Source organism: Sciurus vulgaris, assembly GCF_902686455.1.
Source record: "Sciurus vulgaris genome assembly, chromosome: 17".
NCBI lineage: Eukaryota > Metazoa > Chordata > Mammalia > Rodentia > Sciuridae > Sciurus > Sciurus vulgaris.
Genome location: NC_136478.1, coordinates 41,066,056 through 41,091,804, shown reverse-complemented (window position 1 = coordinate 41,091,804; position 25,749 = coordinate 41,066,056). Strand labels below are relative to the sequence as shown.

The 25,749-nt window shown below is 47.0% G+C and overlaps 1 long non-coding RNA gene across 1 annotated transcript in view; it reads left to right on the top strand.

Moving 5' to 3' along the window:
* Positions 1 to 16,068: 16,068 nt before the first annotated feature.
* Positions 16,069 to 25,749, top strand: part of LOC306648034 — a 32,945-nt gene continuing 23,264 nt past the window's right edge. The window contains exon 1 of the long non-coding RNA XR_013760253.1: positions 16,069 to 16,170. This is a non-coding gene — a long non-coding RNA (uncharacterized lncRNA). The remainder of the gene's footprint in view (positions 16,171 to 25,749) is intronic.

Here is a 25,749-nt window from a genome sequence, read left to right as displayed (position 1 = left end):
CTTGTCCAGGTTGGGTGAGGCGTGCATGTGAGTCTGGGATCCACCCGAAGATCCCAGATTGCTGCCTTACAGCTCTGTGCTGTGGGGAGGTTGGGGACAGGATCTCATACGGGAAGGTTCTGGGAGAAGCCCCAGGAATAGGAATGGGTGGCCTCCTTAATGAGGATGTTGGGGGCTCCTGCTCGCTCTCTGCTTCTTGTTTGAGAGAGAGGAGGACAGTTTGCAGGACAAGCCCCCAGTCCTTCCAGCGACCTCAGGCACAGAGCCGTGCTGCTCAGACTCAGCATCCAGTCCCCTCTGGAGAATGACAGTTTCAGCCTAGGAATGCAGAGCGTCCCTCAGCTGGGCAGGGACACTTGTACCTCGGAGACCCAAAACTCCCCAAATCAGCGTGAAGGGAGCTGGCTGCTGGGTTTGTTTGGAGACAAGCTGTACCCTTTATTTATGTTTCTCTGAAAAACAACCAATGTGTTTTGATGATTTCTGAAGAGTTTAAAAACAATATACTTAATTGCTATGAGTAATTTCAGAGCTCATTAATGTAATAAATCTCTGGAGGGAAATATTCTTAGTTAACGATCAGCATAAAATCAGAGAGTCTCAAGGAGTCAATGGAGGCTCCAACTCCTTCTGCAGTGGAGACAGGAGAGTGGAGGTGGGAGACAGAGGGAGCCTGTTTGCAAATGACAAATGTCCGCAACTCTACAGCTGACTGGTGTCACCTTGGGACTGGGCAGAAACTGTTCCCTGCCATCTTGTCACCTCGAATGAACCTCATAAGCATTTGTCATCCAAGGTTCTGTGGTCTTGGAACTTTGGAACTCCAGCTGGGTGAATTTTGGTTAAGGCATGGTAGTTCCCATGAACCCTCTCTGTAAGTCAAAATAGAATTCCCGACTCCTGAAATCCCCAGTGCATCCTCCCCACCTGATAAAGGCACCTCCCTCCACCTGCTAATTCAAGCCAAACACCTAGGACCATCACCGGCAGATACTGCATAAGCGATCTGGGTCTGCGATCTCTGTCTGCTCTCTTTTGGTGCCATCTGCTCTGACTCAGGGATCTCGCCTGTGACTTGCTTGGGCTATGGGGTGTTAATGAACATGAAAAATGCTTTGCACTTGGGCTCTTCTGCCCTTGCACCTTGGCCTTCACCATGAGAATGTGCTTGGGCTAGCCTGTTGGAGGATGAGAGCCAGGTGCCCAGTGGCCCCTCCTCCTGGTCCACAGCGGATTTCCTGCCAGTGTGTGAGCAAGCGCTGCCCAAACCTGAGCAGCCCAGGCTCAGTCTAAGTAGCAAAGTTCAAGCCCCTGAGTTTGGTATGTTTTTCATGCAGTATTATCACGGTGGACAGATGGCTGAAGTGTACCCTTGATTCCTCTCTTCCTGGCAAGCCTCCTCACATGCATGTACCCATTCAATGCCACATCCGGTTGGTTCCATCTCGCTATCTTTTACATATGAAACATTCCCCAAAGGCCCATGTATTCAGATTTGGTCCCCAGCTCATGGTACTATTCAGAGGCGGTGGAACCTTACAAGAGGCGTGGCCTATGGGAAGGAAGTTAGGTCACTGTGGGTGTGCCTTTGAAGGGGATATTAGGACCTTACCTGCTTCCTTTCTCCCTGATTCCTGGCAGCCATGAAGTGAACGAGACTCCTCCACCATGTGTTCCCACCATGATGTACTGTGTTGCTGCAGGTCCAAAGTGACAGGGCCAAGTGACTATGGAGTGAAACCTCTTAAACTGTTAGCTGAAACAAACCTTTCTTCCTTATAAGTTGATTATCTCAGGTGTTTTGTCATAGCACAGAATGCCGACTAACACAGTCTCCAAACATCCCTTGCCCAAGCTGTCATACTTGCTCACCTAGGACAGGAGGTCATGCACTCTGTCTTTCCCATTCGTAGCTTATGAGCCTCACTGAAGTCCTAGTGGTCTTTTTGGCAAAGGAGAATTTTGCTTACTTTCTTAATACCTTATAATGACTTTTGATTTATTTAAAATGAAATATTGCCTCTTGATTGTGGCCTAGAAGGTCTCATATGACTTCATTTTTGTGCCTTTCTCCACCCTCTGCTCTTACTGTTCTTACCCCTTCTTACTTACTAAAGCTACAGGATCTTCTTTCTGTCCTTTGAGCACATGAATCTTGGGTACTGCTTCAGGGATTTAGCACTTGCTGCCTCCTCTTTGCCACTGGTACCTCTGTTCAAATGTCTGTCTCCCCCTTAGAGAGGCCTGGGTGGCCCCACCACATTAGTGGGATGCTCTCTCCTTCCAGTCTCAGATGCACATTGTTTCTAACATCTGCTTGCAGCTCAACCTGATTTGCAGTATCTTCTGAGACTGGAACATGATCCAGAAGGATGTTCCCAATAATTTGGGTAAAACCCAATTAAGCAGCTGGCCACACACAGAGAAAAGTCCTGAGTGTGGTGCTCTGAACATCCTCTGGATGGCCTCTCTGGAGCTAGTGACCCAGCATGGACATCTGGCTGGCCAGGGAAGTGGGGAGGGGACGGAGGAGGGGGCTTCCTGTCAGCCCTGGAGAGACATTCTGATGCTGAGCATGGGCCTGGCCTTGGAATTCTTTTCCAGGTAAATCTGAAACTTCCCCCACATTCTAGGCTTAATGCTGCTGGCCCTGGCTCCAGCTTGCTGGATCCCTGCTGGGCTGCAGGCTTCCCAGCGCTGCTCCTTTGGACCTCAGCTCTGAGGATTGCTCTCTTCCCAGGCTGATGATCTGGGTACATGGCCGAGGACACCATGACTCCTACGTTAGTGGGAGTCAGGATGCTACCTCAGCAGGATAACATGGTTCTCTGACTTCTCAATGCCACCAGGGCTACATCTTCTTTGCACACTGTTACCTTGTGTGGCCTAGCTTTAAGACACCAGATGGGTCGTCACAGCGTTTTTCTTACTTCATCAGTGAGGTGGGAGGTGAGTTTGCTTCAAAGGAAAAGCCTGTCTGTGGTTGTGAAGTGTTAGGCATGGAGTGGTATCAATGCAGTAGAGGCCCAAGTGGAGAAGGCACGTGTGTGTGTGTGTGTGTGTGTGTGTGTGTGCGTGCATGTGAGTGCTTATTTCCAGGTTACCATGTGTGTACTTCCTGGTTAGCAACAACGCTTTCTGGGATTTCGGAGGTACATCCTGTCAACCTCAGTGGTTTCATCTGCAAAGAGGGGTTGGGCTGGCTTGGGTGAGAGCATCTAGCAGAGAGCCAGGTGCTTCAGGGAGACTAGTTACTGGGCTTCAACTGGAGAAGGTTGGTCTAGCTCAAAGAAATGTCATGTTCTAATGCAACAGCAGCGGCTTGGCGGGCAGAGGTGTCTTCTTGGACCCCTCTCTTTTTCTGTCCCTGTTATCTTATCTTCTGGAGGACCTGAGCTCGGAGGCATGAGGGACCCAGGGAAGTCATTTCCCTTTTTTCTCTCTCTTTTCCTCCTGGTGACTCTCCAGGTGCATGCATAGCTCTGGGAGTGGAGGACATTCTCTGGCGTGAGATAGGCTGAACTTGAGCATGGGAGGAGGAGAGATGGAGACAATGGGGGTGGAGTCTTCACTGCAGAGACCTTGGAGCTGTGTCTTTACCCCCTGAAGCTCCTGGAGCAGGAGGAGACTCACCATGAAACCCCAAATGTCACATGACTGGCCTTACCCTTCCAAGGGACATTCTCAAGTAGCCACAAAATGGCATGAAGAAGTAAGCCACGTGGGGAAGTGAATCTAGGAAGCAGATGTAGTCTTAGTGCGGTCTCCTAACAAGATTTCTACAGGGCTCTTTTCTATATATTTCAGTGTTTTCTACTTAAGCAAAGGAAAGATTTTCATAAATACCCGTGATGCTAGGAGGGGGCCTCAAAATGCTGTCTATGTTTTTATTGAGCATTCAGGAATACCAAGGAAGTAGAGGCAAATAAGGAGGAGGGGTAGCCTAAAGTAAATGTCAAGCTCAAGACTGGCTGATGCACACTGCCTGCATTCGCCCGAGACCTTGTGCATGATAAGCGGAGGGAAGGTTGGGGTGGGTTTTTGAACCAACATATCACAGCCATGTTGATGTGGGTGGTAATAATAAAAGTTGGAAAAATCAGAGTGATTGGAACAGTGTGTTTGTACTGTTTCATTTTCTGCTTGGAGCTAGCAAACATTCTCTCCCTAATAGTACTGGTTAGTTTTGTCTAAGACTAAGAGCAGGGAAATATGTCACTGCAGTCTATGAATTATCCATGTGACTGGGAAGTGTGTTTCTTTACTTAACTTTCTCCATTTCAAGCAAACTTATTTTTTTTTTTTTCCTCTTGTAAGTCGAGAAAAAAAAAAAAAAAACACCCTAACCCCTCAGACAGTGACATTACTGTCACCTGCTTAAAACAGTATGACGTTCTTCAAGTCTTAGAATACTCTCTGGGGCTCTCTGTTTTTCATGAAAGCATTTATTTCAGTCAAAATACTTCATGTTTTTCTCCACTCCGACATTTCACTAAAAAGGAGTTGCAGAAGAGTATAGCAACTCAAAACTACCATGTGATTTTTAAACTATCTCTTTTCTTTCTCCATTAATAAACCTTCCTCGGTCCTGGGTGCTGCCCGTGGGCGGGTGTGGCTCTGGGCAGAGCCGCATGCTCAGGGTGCCCTTGCCTTGGGGGTCTGGAGTCTGCCTGGGAGGGGCTCCGGGAGCGGGGAGGGGACAGTGCTCTGCCCCGGTGTCCCCGAGGTGCCCTTGCTGCTGTGTTACACCTGTGTTCTTCTCCCCCAGGGAGGCCGGGGACAGGCGCTCCTTCCCATCCCCGCTCCCGCCTCCTGCAGGCCTCATCCTGGAAGGCAGAGGGGGCTGCCGCCTTCATCACCCGCATGATGAACCTTTTGAATATTCGGACGTGGGCTCCTGGCTGGAGATGTCATGTCTTTCCCGCCGCCGTTAGTCCGGAGACAACACGGCCTCCCCTGGTTTACCTGTGTAGTCCCAGGGCGTCTCAGGTGCCGTGCGCTCCGCGTCTGCTGTCAGATGTGGTTGGCAAGAGACGAGGACAGCATGACCACTGGGCACCGCGCACTACAGAGGTCAGCTCGCAAGGACAGCGGGATGGCAGTGATGTGGCCGTGACTAGTTGTCAAGTGAGTGGAGGAAAGATCTGGAAGGGGGGGAGGAAGTGGCAGGCAGGGCGGTGGAGGGGGAGGGACGGGGAGAGGAAAGTCTTGTCATCCCTGATGAAATATTCAGTGCTGTCGGTGATGTTCCATAGGCTGTTTCCCCCACAGGGATGGGTTTCTAGATCATTCTTCAGGCCCCTCGCCGCAACTGGAGCACTATGTTTAATAGATTGGTGGTGCTCATCAGAGACATCTGTAATGCATTAGCAGTGGTTTAATGCTGGAGGATGCTGGAAGGTCCAGGCAGGTTTTATTGTGTTGGCATCACCCACGTGTGTCCGCGTGTGCAAGGGAGCCCTCACATCCGGGGTCTGCCTCCTCTCTGCCAAAAAAATGACTTTTTCCTCCAGCATGCCACCTTTTTAAGCCTATAGGGCTCCGAAACTGTGGTATAGTAACAAGTTTGTGAGATTTTGGAAAGGAAAACACAGTAATGATGCCAGTTCTTATGATCATAAATAATCATAATTAACAGGACTGCTGTATATTTATGTTGGTTTGTTTTCAGACACTTTTCATTTTATTTTGAATTTTTTCATATTGTGTTGACTTGAAACACTTCTGTCTATAGCGTGGCGTGCTCTGCAGAACACTGGAGAGCAGCAACATACTTTATTTGTCCTCGGAAACAGACCACAATAATGTGGTAACTTCTATCTGCTGGCAGGTTCAAAGAATGGCAATATTAATCTCATTGGAATTGCTATATATTAGAAAGAGAATTGAAAGCAAAGGTTCGGAGTTCTTTTTTGGACCAATAACATTTTTTTGGACTATCTTCATGTATCTACATTGCTGTCCCAGGAGGGCTCATATACATATTTTCCAGTTTAAATTCTTGATAAGCTTGAGTGGGATAACTTGACGATGAATAATGGCTCTGTGTCTCAAAATGTATGGTGACTCATGGTTAAAAGCCTGGGAAGGGGAACGATGACTCTCATTCTGACATTGAAAGAGAGGTTGTGGTCTGGGTCCTGAGTGATCAATAATCTATAACCCATACATTGATCTTTGGACTGGGGGAGCATTTGGTGAAACACTCGGAAAATTTAACGTGGGCATGTGCAAACGCTGACGTGCTCCTGGTGTTAGAAATGAGACCCCAGGCAGAGGAGGCTGATGTCAATAAGCATGATTGTTTTTCCGGGAGAACAAACGCATCTGCTGTAAAGTAAATTTCCAGTTGTGAATCTGTGGCTGGGACTCGGTCCTCTAAACTTCCCCATCCCCCGCCCCTCTGAGGAGGGGCTCCCACCTCGACACTTCATCTGTGGCAGGAACCCCCACCCCGCTCTCTTGAAGGGAAAGCATGACTCCTCTCTGGGGCTCTGTGGACAGCTTCAGCATGGAGCACACTTTCCGGCGAGAAGAAATGAAGCAAAAGTTTTGTTTTTCCTTCTTTCTCTCCTTGGCTTTCCCTGGGTTGTGATTTTTAAACTTTTAATATGTGCATACTGGTGAAGCATTGTCCCTACTTAAATTATTTGCCTCCCCGTATGGCAGTTTTGTTGGGAAATGAACTATTCATGCAGCTTTTAGAGTCACTATGGGTTTAAATTTAAGCCTTAGGCCAGGTCTACACAGGCAAAGACCAAAGATGATTATGATTATGGCTTCAAGCTCTCTTTCCATGATTATCAGGATATTTCATCCAGAGGCCATAGTAATTTTATTTCTCTTCTTTAATTTTTTAAGTCTGTGTCCTCTGGCCAGTGGGGCTCACTCGCCCTGGCCTCAGTGGGTGCCGGAGCGCCTGAATCCATACCAGTTCAGGCCGCTGAGCCCTGTGTGACTATGTCCTGTGTAGGAATGGATCCCAAAGTGTAGCTGGATAGTGGAGGACCTTTACCCCTTTGGGGGCAGGGCAGGAAGGGTTGGGGATGATCTGGAGAGTGTGGAAGGGTGAGGAGAAGCAAGAAAATACTGACTGGTGGGCTTTCTGAAAGGGAGTGGCTGAGACCCTGTCTCCCTCACCCATTAGAGGCTCTGCTCTAGCGCCCCCTGGAGGCCTGGAGACAGCTCCTTGGGTGGTGCAGAGATAGTTTCCTTGGTAACAGTCCTAGGGCCAGGGGAGCAGAAGTGAGGGGAAGAACATGGTGACTACTGTGTGTGGGTTCTGTTGTGGGTTCATGGAGACATTTGTGAGTGTTTGAAAAGCTCCCATCGAGGACTCCTAGGCATAAATGGGGGTGCTCTGGAGAGGGCAAGAGGAGTGGTCTTTGTAGTTTGGTATTTAAAATAAATGTGACCTCATTGCAGGCTCCTGGATGCCAGTGACATGTGGATCTGCTGGTTTCACAGCTTTGCCCAAGTCGAGGCCAGTAGCTGGAGCAGCCCATTTGTGCTTCTCTTTCTGTCCTGCCTCCATGCCCAGGGATCCCCACATCCCCAAGATGGCAACCAGAGTTACTTTCACTCTCCATGAAATGATGGTAGAAACTCTGCTTTGAGCTGACTCCAGTGAATTTTCTAACCCAGTTGGATCCCATGTCCCAGCAAGGGTCAGATGCTCAGTCTGGTTGAGAAAACATAGAGCTGTTCTATTGAGTGATATTCTAATGAATAAGTAAAAAACAGAAATGTCTGTCCTGAGCACTTTAGTGTGCTCTATGTCAATCTTTTAATGACTCTTGGAGATACATAAAAAAATTTTAGGATCCATTTTACAGAAGAAGAAACTAAGCTTTGGTGATGAAATAAAAATCTTACTCAAATTCGCAGTACTAGGGAAAAAGGGTTTGAACTCCAGCTGTCTGGTTCCATGCTTGTGCTCTCAGCCTACGTTATGACAAAGACCTTGTCCCCATGTATTTGACACGGACCTTGCTTAGCTGGCAGGTTAAGTGTCCCGGATCAGGATCTCTGTGATCTTGAGCAAATCACGCCCTCTCTTGGAGTCTCAATTTCCTTATCTGTCAAATAGAGATTGGGACTGGATTAACCTCCAAGATCCACCCCGGTGCCAGATCAGATGTCGGCCTGAAATGAAAGGTACAGAGGGCTTTCAGGGCTAGACAAGTGTTCAGATGTGTCCCGGTTGCTTCTCTTGTGTTGCAAAACTGCCCTGGTGTCGTATTTCTTCATCCACACTGAACTGTTGGAGGGTTGGGCTGTGGCATGGCCGGTTTCTAACTCCTCCAGGCAAGCCTCTCCCTCCCCGGCTGCCCTGAGGCCTGCTCTCTTCCAGCCCTTGCCAGTCTTGACCCCAGTGGGGAGGGGACAAGGTGGGGGCTTCTCCATGAGCTCTGGCAGGGATCCTTGTGCAGAGGACGTGGAGAACCCTTTGAAGGCAAATAACCCTTCTCTCATCTGAGGTGGACCTTTGCTTTCTTAGTTCTAGAACGTTCTCAAGGTGGGTTTTATTAATTGCTTTCCCTAAAAGCTGCATTTCCCTTCTCATTTGGCATCAGGGGCTCCCCTTGTTAGCTCAGTGATGGAATTGAAGATTCCCAGCAGGGAAGAGGCACACTTCCCATCCCTGGGGTAGTGTGGGGAGTTTAACGCTACAGAGGCCTCTGTGCTGGTTACTGCCCTACCTCCTCCCATTTCCCCATGTCCCAGGAGGTTGGCCAGCAAGCTGCCCTTGATAGCCTGTTCCAACTGGATGTGGCCATTGGGAACCCCCAAAAGAAATCAGAAAAGAAGGTGGGTGTGCTGTCTCAATCTCCTTTCTTGTTTTGGGGCCATGTGTCGGCAGCATCTGTCAGCTCTTGTCAGGGGGTCCTCCCTCTGAAGCTCCTGGGCTCCTCCCACTCAGGGAACTCTGCTTCTTCCTTGTCCCTCATTTCCTCCCTCAACCAAGCCCACACTGCTCTCTGGCCACCTCTGGACGTCTTTTGTTTCCTGCTGCCTCAAGCAGCCTCTTCTGCCTAGTAGGGCACCCAAGAATAGCGCTAGTAGCAACAACGGTTGAGGTCAGAATCTTCCCGGTTCACAGAGGAAACCAAATCCCAGGGAGAGGCTGATGGATGACCCAAGTCACAGCAGAGTTTGGTACATCAGCTGGAACTCAAACGAGTCTTCAGTTTCCAAATTTGGTTCTTATTTGTACAGTTCTCCTCATGGGATGATTCAACTTTCCAAAAACTTTTGATTGTTCATGACAAGGAAACTTCCTTAAATATTTAGCTTGGCAAATAGGAGGAAACCAGGCATGGGATTCACAGATTTTTCCAATGGTTTCCACTGTTTTCGGCAATTGCCCCTCATTTAATCTTAAATGAAAACTTTTGTTTTCAAGCATTCTCATGATATTGAGATAGGAAGGTGGCTGTGTGCCCTGTTGGCCAACATGAGAATATAAAGTAAATGATTAGCGAAAGACAAGTGGAATGTGTATTTACATGTTATGATCTATGTGCGGGTAAAATGAGTGGTACAAATGTATTTTTAATTTGTGTGTATTTATTACTTGTGAAAGTGAAGACTAATTATGCTGTCTCCATCCTGGCGTTCTGAGAGAGGTTTGTAAGTAAGCCTGTCCTGCCGTGCAGGCTGCAAGGGGGCCCGGTGGGTGCTGGGAGAGGTTTCTGGAAGGAGACTTGAAGGACAAAAGGGAGACAGATTTAGTTTCCCTTGTCACCTTCTTCTCAAATTGCCCATCCAGGTCGGTGCATAATTGTGACTTCCTCCTGCAACTTCTCCGTCTTGTATCCGAGACTGTAATTCATTTCCTCCCCAGTGGACATCAGAGGGGGCAGCCCACCAGGAGATGCATGTTAGGTGGGGCGAATCTGTCCACCGAGGTTTTAAATCACCCGGCTCACACCGAGGCCACCGGAGTCCTGGCTGTGGATGGGCTGTGCGTCCCCGGAGTTGCAGTGAATTCTAATTACAGGCTCCAACTGGCATCGGAAGGCAGTTACGAACTTCAGTGAGGGCAAGCAGTTATTCTTGGTAGCTGACACAAGCGTCTGACTTACGAGGAGGTGCCATCCTCCGGGGGGACTCAGGGAGGAAGTGGTGGAGCAGGATATAGGGGGATTCCCTGGTGGAAGTCAATCTCCCGTCTCCACAGGCCTCTGATCTGCCCTTGTGAGTTGCTTTTTCTCTCTACCCTGGGGCCTTGATTTAGATGGAGGGCTTCCAAGCCTACTCTGTGGTTCTCGACCTTGGTTGCATAGCTTTAGAAATCCCTGGTGCCCAGGTGGCACCTCAGACCAATTAAATAGGAATAGCTGGGGTGAGACCTGGCTGACTCCACTATGCAGCGAGGGTGGAGAATCCTCGCTGTTAGGCTGTGTCTGATGCTATCCTTGCCCACCTTCTCCCCTCAAGGTGGCCCCTCCTGAGGATGGGTGAGGAAGGAGGGTACTTCCCAGAGGCTGTCTCTATAAGGTGGCATTTGTTAGAGATAACCTTGTCTCAGCTTGAATTTTGATTCTCAAGCTTGTAAATCTAGAAACCGGATTTTATTCTGAGATGATGAAAGTGGATCTGTCTTTTAGCTGTGAACTCACCTGAGTCAAGGTTACGAGACTGATGCCTTATGGCATGGCGGGACAGAATACGGTGTGGAAACTCGACTTCTGGTGTTAGCCTGAGCTGATTTCTCTCAGGCCGAGATGTTTTCTTACGACAGCATTATCTACTCTCCTCCTAAGGAGGTCGTTTCTGATCCTTGGAAGAAGCCGAAGCCAGCTGGCAGAGAAGGCACACAAATGCTCCAGGTAGCTTTGGGGAGAGAGGGAGTCTCAGGAGGCCAGAGCTGATGTGCACAGAGCAGATGATGGACGCCGGGGCACTTGTCTCCTTACCCCTTTCCTTTGAGTTCTATTTGCCAATGAGTCAGTGACACTGCATCTTGGATGTCATTCTGGAGAGTTTGTTCCACAACAAACTCAAAACCGTCACAGCAGAGCACGTGTCTTAGGGATAAGCGGACTGCTTTGGGACCTCACGCAGGGCGTTCCCCAGGGTCTGCATTCCGTTTTCAGGAGTTCTTAGTGGACTGGAGAGGTTTTCAATAGTCCCTGCTCTAGGCTTGGGGCATGGTGGGCTCTGGGAGGGCTGACGGAGGCCGGGCCAGGCCAGCCCAGACAGGCCTGTCTGTTTCCATGAGGTGCCCACAGTCAGCAGCTGGCTACAGAGCAAAGCGGGTCTTGGGGTAGTTGGCTGGTTTAGAACACACATGAGAAATGCTGTTATTTTTTGCATTGTTTACAGTGATGGTATTCAATATTAGGTATTACTAATACATAAATGAAAAATGCATTTCTTCAACGCTGCCATCTCTCATGGTGACACGCATGTTGGGCTGGTTTGGAAATGCATGGTTGTAAGTGGCACGTGGCCGGAAGCAGTTAGCTCCTAGTGCTAGGCTCCCTCATGGGTGGCTGCCAAACCCATTAATGAACTAATCCCAGGCTCTCCAGCGACGCTGCTTGGGCTCCTCTGCATTGCACTTTGCATTTCAGCTAAAACCAACAACGTTAAAGAAAGAATTTAAGTGAATTAGGCTGCTTATCTCCAGATTCAGACAATGTGTTCAGCAATAATGAGAGGAACATTGGGTCTGGATTTATGGACTCAGGAAAGAGATTAAAACTTTGCTCACCAGGCATTGGGTAACCTTCCTCAATCAAACATTGGCCGTGGTGATCAAGAGGTCTGACTCTGTACCCTAGTCCTATGACTCAGTAGCTACGTGACTTCAGACAAATCATTTAGCCTCTCTGTGCCCCAGTTTCCTCACCTGTGAAATGGGTTAGTGATGGAGTCTACATACAAGGGCTGCCCTGAGAGTTAAATAAGGATTAATGCTTTCAAAGTGCTTAGAAGTGGTTGGCCCATAGGACATGCCATAACAGGATTTGGTACCAATTCATTTCTTCCACGAATATTTACTAAAAATTTATCACATGTCTGGCGAAATTTTTAGTACTTGATATTCAGTGTGTGCCCACATGAAGTATATATTCTATGTAGAACTGTAAGAAAAGTGATTTCAGGTTATTGTAAACACCATGAAACGGATAGCTTTAGAGTCACAGAAAGCCTCTTTGCCAGGGGACATAATGAGAAGAGACCTGAGTGATTTGAAAGAGTTGTCCAGGTGCTAAAGCCCCGTTGGGGGACTGAGATCACTATGAATGCTGGAGAGGCACCTGGAGTCCCAGAGGCCACTGGAAGGCAGACGTGGGGACGGGCCTGTGTACCTTCCTTCCTTTTTTGTCTTTGAGTAGAAATACCCACCAGCCAACAGGTACTTGAGAGAGCTGAGTCCATGTGAAGCCCTGCCTTGGGGCGGGGAGCTACCTCATGGAATTTCTTTCCCATATTGTCACAGGCTTCTGTGAAGTGACACTTCAGGAAACCTTTCTGACAAATGCATTATTTTAAATCTCTCATAGTCCTATGGCTGAGGACAGTCCATTCCCTTGGAGGGGACCCACCAGAGACAGTTCTCTTAAGCTGCAGCTGCAGGAAAAGCAGACCCATTACCTTTTCAGTTTTATGGAAAAGTCCTTCTTAATGTGTTTGTTTTCCTCTTTGCTTTGGCCCCACGGGAACATCAGGGCCAGATTTTCAATGTGTTTTAGTTAGTTTTTTTGGTTGCTGTGACCAAACGACCTGAAAAGACCAACGTAGAGGAGGAAAAGTTTACTTTGGCTCATGAATTCAGAGGCTCAGGCCTGGTCAGTCAACCCTACAGCTCTGGGCCTAAGGTGAGACAGAACATCATGGTGGGAGGGTGTGGCAGAGGAAAGGAGCTCAGACATGCTGATCAGGAGACAGAAGGGATTGCTCACCAGGGAGAAAATATAAACCCCAAAGTCATACCCCCAGTGACCTGCCTCCTCCAGTCATACCCTGCCTGCTACAATTACTACCCGTTAATCCATCAGTGGATTAAACCACCAATTAGGTTCCATCTCTCATGATTCAATCTTTTCTCCTTTGAACTGTCTTGCATTGTCTCACACATGAGCTTTGGGGGATGCCTCATAACATGATGCCTTTCAGGACATTGCATGATCATGTGACTATGAGTCGACCTTGTTTCTGCCCCTGGAGGTGTTTCCTAAGAGAGACACACCAATCAGTTTCTTCTGTCTCTTTACTTGTTCCTTTTGTTTTGGGAAGAGGAAGGAAGGAAACCCTTGATAAGTACTTGGTCATGGGTAAGGCATTCCTGCCCTGAAAGTGGGAGCCAGGTGGGGGAGCTGCTCACCGGGAGAGCAGCCTGGAGTGGTGTGAAGGCTGTGAAGCCTTGGGGAAGCTGCTGCTTTGTAGGCCTTGCAGCTGGATGACCGTGGCAATGGCCCTTGGCACCTCTGGTAGGTGCCTCCCAGAGGTGGGGCATCTTGCTGTGAGTCATGGATTCTTAGATACACACTTAAAATAAAAAAAAAAAAAAAACCAGTACGATCCCATAGGCAGGCCAACTCCTTCATCTGGTACTCAACCAAAGAAAGAATGGCCAACCAAGATGGAAGAAAAGCTGACCACATGCTCTTACCAAGAGATGGTGTGTTGGTCTCCACTGCTGTGCTAGACTAAGAGACTTTCAAGGGTATTTTTTTGACTCCACATCAACTTCTTGGTATGTGTTGACTTTGGGAACTAATTTCACACAAGTTCTGTGTAGGCAAAGTGAGGTTCATGGGAGGGCGGAAGGGAGAGTTGAGTCCAGCACAATCCCCAGGGTTCCATTTTCCTTGAAAAGATCTGCACCTGGAAGTCCAATGGCCAACCTCTACCAAAGCTGCCTCTGATTCCTACTAAGACAAGGTGGCTCAGGCTGCACCTCAAACCAACTTGAGTCCATAGAACATTGGGGGTCACCACTGTGAGTGAGGTTCAGACTGGGAGTGGGGAGTGGGTTGTCTTGGATGAAAGTTGTGGATCTAGTCCAGCTGCATCTTCCAGAAGACAAGTGGGAACAGTTTGAGTCATTCCTGTTCTTTTCTTTCAAGTTATTTCCACACACCCCTTTGTGATGGCCTTCCTCTGACTCCCCCATGTCTGCATAGTGTGGTTAGAGGTTGGCCACCCATTACCAGGAGGAGGCAGGGGCTTTCTTCCTTATGAAGGACAAATCACCCCACCGATCTTGAAGCCAATCTCTGCGACTGAGGCTTGGGGAGCTCAGAAACATCAGATGAAGTTTGAGTAGCTGAAGATGGGTCCATCAGCCCTAATTTGCACTGCATCACATTTGCAAGTTGCAAAATGGAATTTGCAATTGCTTTTCAGCAATGTTCAAATTAGCACTTCTTAGCATATTAATGAACTACTTTTTTTTTTCATTATGTGACCAATTTTAATGTAAATAGCAGTCTCAATGCAAAGATTAGGTCAGTGCTTCATGGGAATAAAATTCCAGATCTTCCTTTGGAGGCTGAGATTCTTGCTCTTGGATGGGCATGGCTTCAGCCCAGGGCCGCAGCCCAGATGCATGGATTTTTTGGACTCCTTGGTCTGGCAGGCATTAGGTCTGGGATGCTTCTGGCTCAAGAGAGTCAACAGCTATGAGGAGGTTACAGGACTCGTGCTTAAAGAGGCTGGTGACTCAGCCAGCCAGGTAGTACAGTAAGGGTGATGTTAAGTATGTAGAATATCTCCATGCTGGCCTAAAAAAGAAGACAAGGTATACCACATGCAACAGATCACTTTCGTACCTACAAAGGAGTGATTTTCTTCAAAATAGGTCAGGAGCAGCTATGACTGAGTCCTGCACGCCTTTCTCTTCTGAAATGTTTTCCTGTACTAATGCAATCCCGGTATATGCTTAAAGTAGCTGGTTGCAGGTCTTAAGTTTACGTTGTCCACAATCCACCCCGACATTTTCTGGAGCCATGCCAGGACAAATTGGAAGGATCCTGTAGTTCCTGGCCATGAGCATCCCAATGAGGGGACCCAATGCACAGAGGAGAAAAGAAGAAGTCAACATGTGGGGCTTTTAAACCTAGCCAGAGACCACAGAGTTGTGCACTTTCCTGCCCTTTTGCAGAGCCAGCATTTGGAGAAATGAGAGGTCTGAGTGTGGGTCCCCAAACTACTGGAGCCAGAGGAGGACCTGGAGCACAGGGAGTCTGCCTGGGTGGTCTCCGATTGGTTACGGCTGGCTGACTGGAGACAGCGGCCTGGGCTCTCTGCAAGGAGGGGTGACCTTGTGCATCAGAGTGACACAGACACACCAGGCTTTCAAAGGCAAGAATGGACCCCAAGTTTTCCAAATGGCAGTGCTTTCCTGGTTCATTATTCAAAATGAGCTGATTATTCATCCCCAGCTTGAATTACCAGCTAAATAGTATTTTCCTGCTGAGTGTACATTTGTAATGCTCTCCATTTCATCCTGTGTGATAGCATTACCTTCCAGGGGCTTCAGCTACCTATTCTTTACTATCTATAGATGGGCGCGTGGGTGTGCTGATTGCATTTTAAAAACAAGAGTTTGTGTATCTGATGGATCTGGAAATAATCAGTAACTAAGGTAGCAGAGGAGAAAAAAAAAATCCAGCTCTTGATGAGTAATTTTAAAACTGTGAATACTTCACAGCTTGATATAATCCTGGGGAAAGAGTCCTTCAGTCACAATGCATCCTCAAAATGCAATTGAGCCAGCATATACTTCTTTTTGGAGACCTTGGGAACCTGCTAGAGAGGACTCTTCTGCATCCTGTTGGTCCTCTGACTTCATAGGAATCGTTATGCTGTGGTTTGAAAGTGTCCCCTCCTTAGGTAGTAAAACTTAGCAGCCAGTGAGCTAATTTTAACAGGTGGGACCTTTAAGAGGTGATTGAGCCTCGAGGGCTCCTCCCTTGGGAATGGGATTGAGGTTTTCATTCAAAAAAAAAAAAAAAAAAAGAAAAGAAAAAAAAAAGACTTCACACAGTGTTTAGCTCCTTAGTCCTTCTTCCTTCCACCTTGTGAAGACTGGATCTTCTTCTACTCCCTAGGATGGAGCGACAAGGAACCAACCATCTGGGAAGCAGAGAGCAGCCTTCACTAATCAAATCTGCTGAAGACATGATCTTGAAGGTCCCAGGCTCCAGAACTGTGAGAAAAAATTTCTGTTCTTTATAAATTTTCCAGTCTTGGGTATTTTGTTATAGCAGCGCAAATGGACTAAGATGTATTATGTGTCTATCGGTCCATCAGTAAGCAACAATCTTAGTCAAGTCCTTGTACAGAAGCCCATATCAGATAGGCTTATCAAATTACAGATGATTTTAGCTCTTGTAACTAAAATATCAGGGTGTAGAGAGTTTTAGGAATGGCTAGATCTAGGGGCAAGAGTGCTGTCAGCGGGATTTAGCTTCAGCGTCCTCTGCCTTGACTTCATTTCCAGGCAGTTTGGACTTTCTCTTTGTGGTAACAAGATGGCTGCCAGCAGCTCCAAACACTCATCTATCTTCTCAGAAACTCTAGTGAAATGATTCTGTCTCTACACAAAGACCTGGTATTGAGTCAGGCTGTTCCTGATTTAGGTCCTATCCCCACCTAGAGCCAGTCAGTGGGATGTGATGTCCTCATTGTCCTGGTCTGGGTCACTTGCCTATCCTTGGAGCTGGGGGTGGGGGTTCAGCTCCACCCAAGACCACATGGATGGAGCATGGGGGAGGAGTGATTCCTCAAGGAAAATTGGGATGCTATTTCCAGTAAAAGGAGGAAAGCGGCTGGGCAGGCAAAAACAACAGATGTCCACTCCGACAGCTTTTCAGTTAACTATTCACAGAAGTCCAGGAGCAAGTTATATCCAGAGAACAGAAAAGGAGGCTGATTCTACGGATTTAACTATTTTTATTTTCTCCGTGAGAGGTTGGCCCCCAGTCTGTGGGTTTCCCTTTACACAGGAGCTGGGAACTCTTGCCCTTTATTTGCAAGCTCAATAACATCTGCTGGGCTCACTTGAGAGACAATCTGAGCTCCCCTGGCTGGGGACAGATTGGGCAGGGAACCTGGCTCTGTCACCGGCTAGGGATCAGGTCGGGCTTCACGGCTCTTTCTGTTCCAGTTTTCTGGGTATCAAATGCTCATGGAGTCAGAGACTGGGTGGCTATGAGTTCTCACAGATGGGCACCGTTTTTTCTAGCATTCCTTTTCTGAGACATGTCTGTCCTTACAACCTGGATGTCGACTCTGGGGATGTTTTCTGGAACACATGACTCATCCAGAAGCTGTTGAGTCAGTCTTTTCTCACCTAGCTCTTGCAGATTTAGCCATTTGGGTCCCGGAAATGCTGGAGATAGCCACACATCCCATCTTCTATTCAGAGGGCCTGGGCGGCCACAGCTGGGAGACTTGGGCTCTCTTTTTCTTCCTCTCCCTTCTCTCTTGTCCTTCCCTTTTCTTCTCATGCCTTCCTGCCTTCTCTCCTTAATCTCCTTCCTCTCTTGGGTCCTGGAAGGAATTAACTGGAGCTCTCTGAGTCCCTTTGTTAATTTCACTGTTAGGTGTTCCCTGTGATCCCAGGCTGGGGTGGAAAGGTAGTCCAGGGAGGAGAGAAGGGGGAACTGGGAGAAGCAGGTCAGAGGCTGCCCTCCTGCTGCTCCGACTCTGTGTCCACACCAGCCCCTGCTCTGCAAGACCTGGAGGGGGTAGGGGACAGATTCTGGCTGCACCTCGAGGGACTCGAAGGTTGGTTCAGACAGGAAATGACCTACATAGCTCATCCTTCCCTACAGGTGTGTGCAAACCTCTCATCTCGATTGCCCTGCTTTTCGCCTCTTTGAAGTCCACCTTCCCTTCGGAGGTTGGACCAAATCTCATGAGGACAATTCATAGGCAGGGAGCCGTGGACACCTCCTTCCCACTTATTAGGGCAGAATCGCTCTGACGAAGCTGCAACAGCCCAGCTCGAGCCTCATTATTTTGGGCTTCATTGAAATGCACGGCAGAGCCATTCCCTGGTACTTTATGTACTAAACTTAACTACAGTAATGTATTCAAATCATTCTGAATTTATCTAGCCTGAGCATCCTTTTTTTTTTCCCCTCTTCCTCCTCCTCCTCCTCCACATTTTTTTTTTTTTATTTTAAAGACAGAGAATGTATATTTTGAAACAACAGTTTAGGGCCACTTATTCTGTGGGGGAGGGACAGGTGACCCCTTTCTGCCTGTCATCCCTCACTTGCTCCCCTTTCCCAGATGTGGCCACCTAGGGATTACCTGATGGCACCTATCTTTGGGGAACAACCCATGCATGGCACCTTTTATGGCTCCATATTCTACCTGTCTTTCCCGCATCCCTACTGGCTTGGGGAGGTGAGCTCTGGAATGGGCATGACCTGCGGGGCTAGATAGCAAACTCCCACCTGGGGAATCAGAAAGGTAGCCGTACCTGGGGAGTGCGAAAACTGTTCACTGGGGGGACGGGTACCGTAAGCAACAGAGCCCAGGTAGAGGCTCCACCACGGAGGTACGAAAACAGCTCTCTCGCCCCAGTTTGCAAATTAACCTCAGGGTGACTTTGGGAAACTCTGTCCTCTATCCTGGGCCTCAGTTTCCTTGCTACTAAACTCATGGGTGAGCCAGTTCAGGGACTCTTAATAGGGTCCATGTGTGAGCTTTGGGTGGTCCACAAACCTCTTAAAATTGTAAGCCACATTGCATTTTTTCCCCCAGAGGAGAAAATTCCATAGCTTTCATTGAGTTCCCAAAGGGCTCTCATCTGTCAGGGGCTAAGATCTCATTTACAGGACCTGGGCCATGTGCACCTCAGATCCAATGCTCTGGGCTTTACAGAGGGGACTACTGAAGCTCAGAGAGGAGATTCGTAGGTGCTGTGCAAATTCTGACAGTGATCCAGTCAGGCAGCCAAGTAAAAAGAGGCTGGGAGACACAATTAAGTTCCATCGGACCTTCTTTTGGAACCTGATATCCAGAGGAGCCCAACAGAGAGAAGAGATGTGCGCCTTGCACACACCAAAGCTTTTGACAAAAGCAGGGGCAACTTCATGATGCTGACCGGTGACCATTGTCTGATGTGGGTTTCAACCCGCATATCTCTTTTCCAGCCACAAAATGGTGACCGTGGTCCACAAAGGGCTGGAGTAGAGCTGAGGACACCTGGCATCTCCTGGCCATTCTCTCACTGGCTATAGAGGATTCTTTACTGCCCAGAAATAACCTTGTTTCAGTGACAGTGGGCATCTTTACACACTCTTCAACAGTTTTGCTTCTCTTTAGTGTCCCAGCTCTTGTGACTATGGTCAGAAAGTGGGGCTACCTCGTTGGTGGAGAAGAAGGCACCCTGCTCTTTCTTCCCTCCCAGTGGGTCATCCTGGCTTCCAGGAGCTCACTTCTATGGGATTTGCCTCCTGCTCTCTGTTTTACTGGAGATAGACTGGTGCTGAACTACACTCTGTTTTGGATGGATCTATCTTTCCATGGCCTCTCTCTGTGCAAAGCAGTTAAACTCCCACCCATCCTGCCTGGGTTTCTCCTGATTGACATTTGCAAATGGCCCTGCTGTAAATACCCCATGGGAGTTTGGGCAGCTACAGGTCCAATTTGGTTCCCAAAAAGAAAATCCTGAACTTCAAATAACATCTCTGTTTGCTTGGAGATCCTGCTTTGTGACAGCCATCACCAACCAGGGAGGCTTGCTGAGTATTTCTCCCCTGTACTCTGGCTAAATCAGAGTTTCCACTAACCAGTCATGGAGGGAATTTAAATATAGTTATTACTAAAAAAAATTAGTTAAAAGACATAGCTCCATCACCTTTCAAAAATCCAAGACAAGCTTCCTGTCTGGAAGTGCCATTCTGTACAGTCGAGGAAGAAGTTCTGTGTGCTCACCATTAAATAAAATTTTATAATGAAAATTTTGTCTTATGAAGGTGAAACTTTGAGAACATATTAGAATTCTCATTTTTCTATGCATAGCAATCAAATGACCTTCCTATACTGCCACATAAAGTATAGATTTAAAGTTAAATGATCCAGTCAGTCATTTAACATTTTCTTAAAGAGTAATTTCTTCTATAACTATGGATGTTTACATATGGTTTTCTTTTTGGTATTTACATTTTAAGAATTGAAGAAAAACTGACATTCTTTTTTGGAACTGTTTTTTAATAGCCTTTGTTTATTTTTAATATGTAGCGTTCCGGGCTTTTGCTCTAATGATTTTTTTCACACTGCATTGATAATTAAATTCATTCATTTTCCCAGCTGCACAATTCCTTTAAATAAAAAGTTATGGGTAATAACACCTCTTACGCTCAAAGTACAGAGGAGAAAAGGGCATATCGGAGCTCTCTGTGGAGGGAAATCACACAACTGTGCAGGTCATGGGTTAAGGCAAAAATCTGTGTACAGGCTCTCTGGTATGCGGGTCTTCTTAATTCACAGATTGTGATCTGTGGGTTGTGGTTTTCTGATACTGGAAAACATGCCCTTTTCTTTCTTTCTGTTCACAAAGGTATAATTTATCTCTTTATATCCTGTTCAAATTTTTCGGTTCATAATTTGTAGTCCTAAGCGTCAATCAGAAACACTGGAAGTGTTGGTTTCTCTTAAATGATGGAGATGGTTTGCATGCTGTTACCAACTAGCATCTATATATAAGAAGGGCAGTAAAAGTGAGCTGAGATATTTGGTGACATAAAAAGAACCATGTAGATTTGTGAAAATGTAAAACTGTGATCACGGAAGAGGTTCATGAAGTAATGAGAGGAATGCTTCGTCCCTGGGTTAGTGATTCACTTGTAGCTTCTGTAATTTCATGGATGCTATAAGGATTTGGTTTTTACACATTTTAATTTAGTCCGGAGATGTTCCTATTTTAATTATCCATACACAAGGGCACAGTATCTTTCTATGGTTATTGCTATATGTTACGTTTATATATAGCAATAGCAATTTGAAAAAAAACCGACAAAATGCTCTCACCTCGACGGCCAAAGGGCTACACTCATTTCTTTTAATGACACTACGTGGACCTTGGCATTCTCAAACAGGATCTGCACATACACACGATGCCAGACCCTCCCGGATGTGCACACTAACAGATACTCACCAGAGAATAAGAAAGAATTTGTTTGGTGTTCCTCCTTTTGTGAAGGATTTGGAGGTACCATGTCTCCAGCTTCTTGCTTCCCTTGCTGAGATCGGAGGTCAATGAATCAGGGAACTCAAGAGCACACAGATTCCCTCCAAGCCCCAGTGATCACATTTCCATACGTGAAAATCCATTTGGAGAAATGTGATATTTTAGTTATTACATTGGGCTAAATCTGTAGATGTTAACAAGAAAATAGAAGAGACCAAAAAAAAAAAAAGAGAGTATATTTAAATAATATATAATATAGAAATACATATACTTAAATATATTTATCCTCATATTTATTTAATATCTATGTATGCTCATGATCAAATGTAATATAGAAAAGACATATGCATATCTTAAATGCATGTATTTAAATGCATTTATATTATATCTATATAATGTCTATGTATAAGTATAAATAAATATAAAATATATAAAAATAGTAAGATGTACTTAAATGCTATTTTTAATATATCTATATCTATTTCATAACTCTATAAATATCTGTTAAATACACAATACATAAGAATAATGTATATTTAAATACATTTATTTATATTTATATCTATTGAATATGTAAAATATAAATAAATACATAATAAATTAAAGAATATGAACTTGATATATAAATTTGTTTGTATCTATTGAATATCTATGTATAAATACATTTGTAATATATAAAAAGAACAATATATATATCAAAATACTTCAATATATTTAATTCACTCTCTACTTATAAATATCAATAGGTAAGTCCATACTAAGGACAATCTGATGAAAGCTAATGTTGTCAGAGACTGAAGCTCACATCACCCAGGTATCACCCTGTTAGAGGCTGCTGTGCAGAGGGCTAAAACTTCCTCCTTCCACAGAGAAACGATGAGTAGAAATCAGGGGCATACAAGGGAATCTCCCGCAGGCCATTTTGTCCTGAGAGGCCGTGGCACACCATGGGAGCTAGGCGGATCTGTCTTCTCTACCGAATGCCTGGGGCCTCTGCCCAGAAAACAGGCCCCGGATGTCAGAGAATCAGTTCCACCAAGAAACCTTTGCACTCTGAAAAAAGGACCTGGTCCTGCAGACAAGTCCTGTGGCCCGTGGCAAGCATCATTCTGAATGCTTCCCAAGGTCTTTCCCTTGGCTCAACAGTCCCATCTGCTTAAGGTGGTAGTCCCTGGCTTGGGGGAAAGGAGAGGACCCTCCAGGACCTAGTTGTTCCAGAGACATAAAATGGGTGTCTGGGAGGGGGAAGCCCAATCTATCCCTATAAAACATATGTAAATATGTATATTTATGCATCATATATATATAGTTATTTATTAAATGGTTGTCTTATTATTTAAAAGAAATAGGAATTTGTAGCTAAGGTTTAATAATTGGGAGAGTTCACATAATTATCTGGATTTCTGACTTTGGATGATGGGAAGTGCTGGGAGCCCAGGTCTCAGGTCCATGCAGAATCAAGGATCTCTAGATGGTGCAGACCTCCCCAGGCCTCCGCAGCCCCCAGCCATTGGCAGCCCTCTCCACCTGGGCTCTCTGCCTGGTCTGGTACGCATCTGACTTTACAAACACTTCCTGCACTGCTGGTGTCGACACAACCCTGCTGTCTGCTGGGGGACAATGTTCCCTGTTTCCTGGGCTGTTTTGGCCATTGCCTTGGACAGCCTGGCCACCCCTCACTGTGTGGCCAGCTGGGGTTTGTTACAAGTGACAACTGGGCTGCAGAATGTCAGCTACGGTGCTCAGAGGTGGGATCTTTTGTATTACCCACGGGCCTTGTTCTTTCAGCACGGATGCAGTCCTGCTCCTGAGAACACGATCCTTTCAGTCTTCTGGAAGGACCACCAGGTGCAAAAAATCCCAGTCCCTGGAGGTTGATGTGTTAAGGGTCCACGGCACAGCGCCCTCACAGTCTGCGACAGCTGGAGTGGAAAGTTAGATCCATGCACCTGCCTCAGCTAGGAGTGCGCTCCTGTGGCATTCAGAGATGCCGAACGCCTCTGAAAATGGAACTGGGTGAGATTTGGGACCTCATGAGGCTGTTGTTCTCAGTGATTTATTTTCCCTTTCTTTCTCTTTCGGGAGTGGTAAGAAATGTGTGTCTGTGTGTCTATGCAGGGCACGACACAGTACAGCCCTAGGCCAAGAAAGTCCAGGTGGGGGTCTCTGTTAATGCCATTCTTGTCTGGCACAAAGGGAGGGGCTACCAGAGTGTGGGTGGTCCCGCACAAGGCCATCCCCATAGCTGACACACAGACAGCTCCAGGGCCCGTTCACTGTCACTCTTTCTGTTCAACTGGGTGCTCCTTGAGGACAGAAGCTCTGTCATTTTTATCTTCTTATTTCCAGTACAAACCCAGTAATGGGTGCTAACTAACCCCCAGATGACAGACTCATGGAGAATTGGTTCCGTCTTCTTCATGCACCTGGAATGGGAAATGGATAAACCACCCCAGCTGTTGCAATGGAGCACAGCTGTCACATAGTTTGAGAAGCAGCTTAGCCTGGACAAGGCCAACAAGGCCCATGGGGCCCAGATCCTAGCCTTGACCTTTACCACTTCTCAGCCATTTGCTTCTCTGAGGAGGTGGGGCCAGATTTTCAAGGTGAATCTCTTCATTCCCTTACTCTTTCCCCACCACCTGTGTTGTCTGCACCATACACCTGCCAGACCCGTCCCTGGAACCCCGCAAGTATGTAGGTATGTATGTATGAATGTGTATGAATGTATTTATTTATGTATGTACTTATTTATTTTTGAAAAGGAGAAAAAAAAGAAAATCTACTGTATAGCAGTCATATACTAATGAAACCTCCCAGTGTTCAGTAGCCTGATGTATGAGAGGTACCTGACAATGAGCTTCAAGCCTACAGCAGGTGACTCAGGATGGGATTTGCCCCACCTGAAGATCGGAGCTACGGCTTCCAGGATAATCCAAGATGGCCGCTCTGGCTTCCAAATGTGTTGGCAAATGGGGAGCTGCAGCTCAGGGGTGGACGTGGTCAGCTGGAGGTCCTGGAGATGGGATGCAGTTGGTCTGCCCAGGGGTCCTGGAAGTCCCGTGTGTTTGGTGTGGTTGTGGGATACTGGAGTCCGGGTGCAATCAGTCGGTCTGGGGTCCCGGTGATAGGGCGCAGTCAGTTGGTCTGGGGGTCCTGGCAGCAGGGAGCAGTCAGTCGATGTGAGGGCCCCAGAGGCAGGGAGTGATCGGTCGGGCTAAGGGATCCTGGAGATGGGGCTCAGTCAGTCCGGCCGGCCAGGGGTCCTACGGGGCCTGGCTGTTGTCTCAAAATCTTTATTTTTGGAACGCAGTTTTCTTCAGGGCCTCCTTTAGACCTTGACTGCTCTGAGCTGGAGGGAACATGATATACCTATTAGTGGGCAGTGGATGCTGCAAAGCCTTCATTGTCAATGAGAACTTGCCCTCCTGAAGTGGGGTGCATGCCCTTCTTTTCCTGCATTCTCCATGAAGTAGCCCTACCACAGGTTGCAGGCATTGATGGAGCTAGGACCTTGCTCCTGGAGGAGGCTGAAGTTCCTCTGTGGGCTGGGCTTCAGGGCACCACTATAAAAGTCCGCAGCTGGCAAGTGTTTGCTAGGATGGTAGTCACATGAAAGGGGCGCCTGACCCGTGCTGGGCTCTGTTTTACTGGGAATTCCTATTCAAAAATTCTAGTTTCTAAGGGGAAATAGATTCTAACTGAGCATTTGGGACAAAGGAACGAAAAGCTCCTCTGGTTTAGGGGCTGTAGGTGGAAGAAGTGTAGATTCTTTAAACATAACCACAAAGCAGGACTTCTGAAAACAATCGGAATAAAGGAAATGACCAGAATCATAGGCTGCCCCGTGAAATGATTCTTAGCCGAAGTGATTCTTAGCTGAACATCTCGGGAAAGGAAATCCTTTTTCTCATTGTAGACACTAAAGGCGTCCTGTAAAGGCGACAGAAAAGAAAGAGGGTATATCTCCATCAAGGGTCACAGGCTTACGTGATTTTACTCAGAGCAGGCAGGGGACCTGCGTGGGTGAGTTCTGCAGGCTGAGTGGCCCTTGGGTTACTCTCCTTGTCTTTCCTGACTGAACCACTCCAGAGGTACTGGAAGGGCAGACACTAAGGGAGGAAGAATCAGGCACAAGTGATCAGAGGCTCACAAAGACCCTTGTCCCCAGAGCTTTTGCTTCTTGACTGTGTCCAAGTCCCGCTATTCTGCTAAGCTAGGAGTTAACCTAAAGTCATTGTCACTCTAGACATGAGCATTTTCTGAGTGACCAGGAATGTATGTGTATTTTAGCCCCCACTCCTCTCCCTGCACCCACACAAATACAGATCAGATTGTAACATCTTACAGGAGGGAGCTGAATCTCATGCTTCCCCCACAGCCCCCTGGACGGTGCAGCCCATCCGGCGCCCGTATCTCTCTTTGTTGGTGGGCTGGTGAGGTCAATGAATATTTGACTTCAGTGGTTTTACGGGCCTGGGATTCTCATTGCAAATGCCATCTAAAACAAACTAGGAACTTTCTTTAAACACATTGCCCTGAATTTGAAGCAAACATTGGATCCAAAAAAGCTTGGGGTG